We start from the raw sequence: 6000 nt of genomic DNA on the forward strand, positions 1-6000 counted from the left end.
TCTAGCTGTGCAAAAAATGCCAGAGTTATTTTGGTAGGGATTGCATTAACAAATCAAAGACATCTGAATAGGCAAGGAAGAAGTCAAACTTTCACTATTTGCAGATGACATGATATGTAGAAAACTAGAATGACTCCACCAAAACATTGCTAAAACTAATACATGAATTCAGCAAAGTTGCAAGATATAAAGCCAACATGTAGAAATCTATTGCATTTCTTTTTTTTTTTTTTAATTTATATATGAAATTTATTGTCAAATTGGTTTCTATACACCAATAATGAAGCAACAGAAAAAGAAATCAAAGAATGGATCCCATTTGCAATTGCACCAAAAACAATAAGATACCTAGGAATAAACCTAATGAAAGAGGAAAAAGATCTATACCCTGAAAACTATACAACAATTATGAAAATATTGAAAAGGACACAAACAAATGGAAAAGTATTCCATGCTCATGGATTTTGAAGAACAAACGTTGTTAAAATGTCTACACTACCCAATTCAATCTACACATTTAATCCAATCCCTACCAAAATAGCAAAAATGTTATAATAGTTGAAAGAAACATCATAAAAACTACTGAGATAAATTGCAGATCACATTATGAAATATAAACAAAATGAATCTGTTTAAAATTATGTAAATCTAAAATACTTTATATTTAACTCTATTGCACAGATCTAAAAAAAATTAAATATAGGGGTGCCTGGGTGGCTCAGTCAGTTAAGCATCAGACTAGCTCAGGTCACGATCTCACAGTTAGTTCATGAGTTCAAGCCCCGCATTGGGGTCTCTGCCATCAGTACGGAGCCTGCTTCGGATCCTCTACTTCCTCTCTCTCTTCCCCTCTCCCACTAATGCCCTTTTTCTTTCAAAAATAAATAAACATTTAAAAATAATAATAATTAAATATAAATACTATGTGGCATCTATAAACCAGAAATAATCTGTTTTTAAGATTTTAAATCTAAGTTTTGGGACATAGTTTATAATAAAGTATATGCCATTAAAAACTACTAAAGCCTAGTACATATTTATATCTTGATAATAGGACATAGAAAATTTAAATATAATCAAGAATGCCTGCAATTAAAAGAAATATCAATTTGATATTGATATTGTTGTAATTTGATTTAAAAAAAAACTACATGAAAGAAATCATGTTATTTCTTTTTAGTTGGTGGATTTTATTGAATATAACCTGAATTTTTTGCAATTCTTGAACATATTTCAAATCATTTAAAATAATCTCTAGTTCTTTGGCTGTTTAAAGGTGTTTTTCTTTCTACACATTGCAGATCATAACAATAAGTGTTGATAAGAGCTGAAAAGAAATGCTTGCTTCTAAAAACATGGAAAGAAAAGCCAGTTTTCGTGTTCAGTGCTTCATAGTGATAGTTTCTTTTCTTTGCTGCTTTAAGACAAATGCATTCTTTGACAATATGTAAAGGGTACACAAGGTAAAATCACTATATGAATATTGTAATTAGCCCCACTATCCTGCTTTACCATGTACCTGAAATCAGAAACCGCAATACAGCCTCAAATATTTTCTATCTAACAAGTCTATCAACCTAACATTTTTTTAAGTGTATGTATTTATTGAGAGAGAGAGAGAGAGAGAGAGAGAGAGAGAGAGAGATTAAGAATCTCAAGAAGGCTCTATGCCATCAGCACACAGCCCATCACAGGGCTCTTCACAAACTGCAAGATTATGACCTGGGCCGAAATCAAGAGGTGGATGCTTATCCCCCCAGGGGCCCCAGGGATAGGCCTTTTTAAAATAAAGTGAAAGGAGCATTATTTTAGGCATAGGCAAGTTCTTCAGGCAGATAAGCTTTAGGAAAAATGTATATACACATCTAGAAATTAAGAATCTGGAAATTTATATCCTTAAAGCCATGTTCGTAAGTAGCTCTAAGCAAGTTTAAAAACTGCGTTATTCAAGTACTCATCACTTGACAGACCCAGAATAACCCCTCAAGATCCTTCCCTGGGGTACAACTTCTTTTTGAACTCCTTAATTCAAGGGTCTTATGACATTGCCTTTTTTTTTTTTTTTTTTTTTTTGGACAATGGAGCTACTCACTAATCCTGCCAAGGGGAGCTGTCATCAGAGACTCCAGGAGGCTTATCCCTACTCTTTTTAGGGAAGTCATCCTTGTAACTCAAAGTGATTTATCTTTCTAAGGGAGGCAGCCCAAGTCATTCCAAGTTGTCTACACTTAATCTTTGGGACTCAAAGCTGGTAAAAGGACATGGGCTATCTTTATTGATTTCAAATTAAGGTTTCTGGCATATACCTCACTAGAAAAGAAATGAAAACATAATTTTTTTTCTAGTATAGTATCTTATTCTAATTTTACTAACATGAGGAATGTTACACTTGAATAAAGCAATATTGATAAAGAGGAGTAAGAAGTATTGCTTAAACTTAAGAGTTGGATATGAAAATGATTCCCTGTGAGAATATCCCAAATATTCAGATTTTATTGTGAGGTAGGCAGAAGAGCTCTACTTGTAGCCTACCATGGCTATTTCCATTAGTTAGCTCATTAAATAATGCAAAAGTGAGTCAGCACAATAGAAGAATGAGTAAGGGTTTTAGAGTTGTAATGATCCGATTGCTTATTTCTGGTCTTGATCTTGTCAGATGCATGATGTAGGGCAATCAAGTTTTAGTGTTTCCAGCTACAAAATGAAATTAACTTGCCAGCTTCATAGCATTTGTGAAAATTAATTGAATTAATGTCTGTAAAGCACACGGGATAGTCACATGCTTGGCATAGTAGCTAAATAATAGAATGTTAGTTCTTCTTTACACATCATTTGTTATGTGCAAAATTATTCAAAGAAGAATGAGAAATGAATACTTTTTTAGAGAATACAAAATGAAGAGATAGCCAGATGTTAAAATAAAAAGTTAAAGGAGGGTTGATTAGAGGCTATAAAACAAGCATGTACAAACATAACATGGAAGTACAGAGCCAGAAGCCAGGAAGGCAGCCTTTCTTAGTCCATCTGATTAATTCAACCCAGTATAACAAATTGTCAAGATCCTGCTGTCCCCTCTGCATTATTGGGTACAGTGGACCATTCAGAGTATAAACTGTGAACTCTGTCCTTTGGCAGTTTATAATTTAGTTCAGAAGACTTACAGGAAATACAATATTTAACAAATATGTATTGAATGCCTATTATGTGCCAAGAACTATACAAGGTGGAGGGTATACATGGTTCCTTCCAGAGCTAACATCTAGTGGTGGATATTAATAAGAAACTAATCAATTAAAAAATTAATGCTATGAATTGATGAGGTGCCAAGAGGTAATAGAGAGGATGAGTGCTGTGGGAGGTCATAGAGGGAGGAGGAGAGCATTCATCGTTGTCAGGTTGCCCTTAAGTTCATCCTGAAGACACAGACAACCTTTCTGATTGTGTTGAGTGGAAACTCCTAATTTGCAAATTTAGTTTCCTAGATGAAAGAGATCCTTTTGGGTTTTGTACATCATAGAGTTTAATATCTATACTTCCCCCCTAAACTGTAAATAAGGAAATGGCCCCAATCTACCAGAATCACGTATCCCATTTGTGATATACAAACCATTACATCTTATGAGATTTTATATATGTAAATATGAGCTTTGTCATAGCTATTCTGAACTCTGCTCATAGATGCTCACCACTTTGCCATTTGACTGAAGGTGCCTGCTTGTGTCAGGAATAGAATCATACGAATTGATTAGGCATAAGGAATATTTTAAATACCAACCCCAAAGGACAGTTTATTACAACAGATATCAAATATTACAGCTATTAAATGTGACTCAAGATAATGGAGCTGACATGGGAATATGGATTTGATAGAATATCTTTAATTTTCCTAAACAGGAGACATTTTTTATGGTAACATGATAGAGCAAAGTACATTATGCCAGGCCGCTAGAATTCCAAGAAACTGTCAACCTGAAAAGAAATCTTCCAAAGAGCATAGAGCTAAGAAATATTCTCCAATTTCACTAGCATTATTTATTTTCGACTTCAGGATTCTTGGAAGTACAATTTTCTTTGCATATCTAGTAACAGAATTCAGAAGGCAAATCATCTTTCTTTTCTTTCCCATTCACCAAACTGACCACACCTCACATTGCTCCATGTCTGCCACATCCCCAGACTCTCCACAGCTAGGAGAAGACAGTATGGCAGGTGATAAAGAGAGGAGACCCTGGAAACAGGTAGACCTATATACATCACATCTCCACTATTCGTCTATGACCCTGAGAATTATTAACCCCTCTTAATCTCAACTTCTTGATCAATGAAATAAGGATGACAGTATGTCCCATAAAGGATTATTGTGAAAGTGCAATTAAAAAGGTAATAATCACAAAGTGTCTGGAAACCAATAAACAAAGTTATACAATTATTTTACCAAGAAGTATGGGGCAACGCTTTAAGGAAAAAAAAAATCATCAAATTTTGACAGAATGATAATCACCAATGGTACTCAATTTTAAAGGCAATAATTTGATATTCTCAAAAGTAAATCAAGTAAATATATTAAGAACCCAGGGAGGAAGACCCAAATCTATAGGTACATATATATCATTTCCCTCTGAAAAGATTTTAAAACTAGATGAACTGCTTTCCGTAACAAAGGATAAAAGGGCCATATCAAGGCAAGGAAGGGGTATAGACATAGTCTTGCAGAAAACTCAAACCTGGCCTGGTGATACACAATATGGAGGTATCTCAACAGAAAGACATGTCTCCTAGAGGAGAAAAGGGTTGATACCCCACAAAGGGAACCCTAGCCTCTTTGGGATCTACACCTTAAGAATAAGCCTCCCAGAACATCTGGCTTGCAAAGTCAATGGGGCTGACGTCCAGGGATCCCACAGTACTATATAAGAAACTGAGACTTCCCTGTGAGAGTGCTCACATGTGGTCCTACTTGTCCTGAGACCTGGGGTGGAGGAGGGAGCAGTTTGAAAAGTACCTAGATTTTTTGTGAGGAAGATTCATTTGTTCATCTGGGTGCACTGGCTGGAGGGGTGGGAGACATTTGAGATGTTCTCTGGAGACAAAGCCCTGGAAGACACAATTCTTGTATTCTCTACAAAGCCTGCTAGCACATATGGGTTAGCTCAGATCTGACATCCTCCCACCACCTTATGGCAGCAGCACTTGCTGAAACTGGAGAGAATGGGTGATTGCAGTGCTCCCCCACTCCCTGGCTTGTGTGGGTGAATGTAAATAGTCCTAGAGTTCTGTTCCCTAGCTAAAATCTGTGGGTGTGGGTAACTGTACCCTCCTCTGTCCCCTGGTTGTGGCTGCCACTTGCAGCCTAAATCAGGTGTGCGTGCACCAACAAGGCTATCTGTTGCTGTAGTACTGAAGCTCACAGGTGTCCATACACAAGGCATTTTCGTGCTGCCTTTCTGAAGCCAATCAGATGCCCAACCCACTACACTGTCCATTGCCTTGATAAAGCCAGAAGGCATGTGAAATCTGCGTAGAGAACACCCCTTAACTGCATGGTTGTGGCAGCCAAGAGGACTCGAGTTCCAGAGCTCTATGGGACTGTAACAATTAGAAAGACATATCTGGGCGTGCCATCACCCCCCAAGCACTACACAAATAGCAGACTTAAACATCAGCCTAGTCTTCCTGTGAAAAGTGCCCATTTCCTTAGCCTGAAACTTCAGCCTGAAGGACAGGCTTCAGGTTTACCGCACATCCCGAGGCAAAGGAGGCATATTCAGGGAAAATAATTGAAAAGACATATCCTTGCACACCCCCTTGACATCACTACAGCTTAACCAGACTTTTCAGGAAGGAGCTTATATACTGCTCTAGAGCCCTGATGTTTTTAACTGTTGACCAGGCACTATCTCCAATCCCCTTGGCTCAAAGGCCCACAGGGATTATGACTGCAAACCCATAGTACTGTATATATATATATATATATATATATATATATATATATATATATAT

The sequence above is a fragment of the Herpailurus yagouaroundi genome, unplaced genomic scaffold (assembly GCF_014898765.1).
Source record: "Herpailurus yagouaroundi ecotype Mexico unplaced genomic scaffold, PumYag 140, whole genome shotgun sequence".
Classification (NCBI taxonomy): Eukaryota; Metazoa; Chordata; class Mammalia; order Carnivora; family Felidae; genus Herpailurus; species Herpailurus yagouaroundi.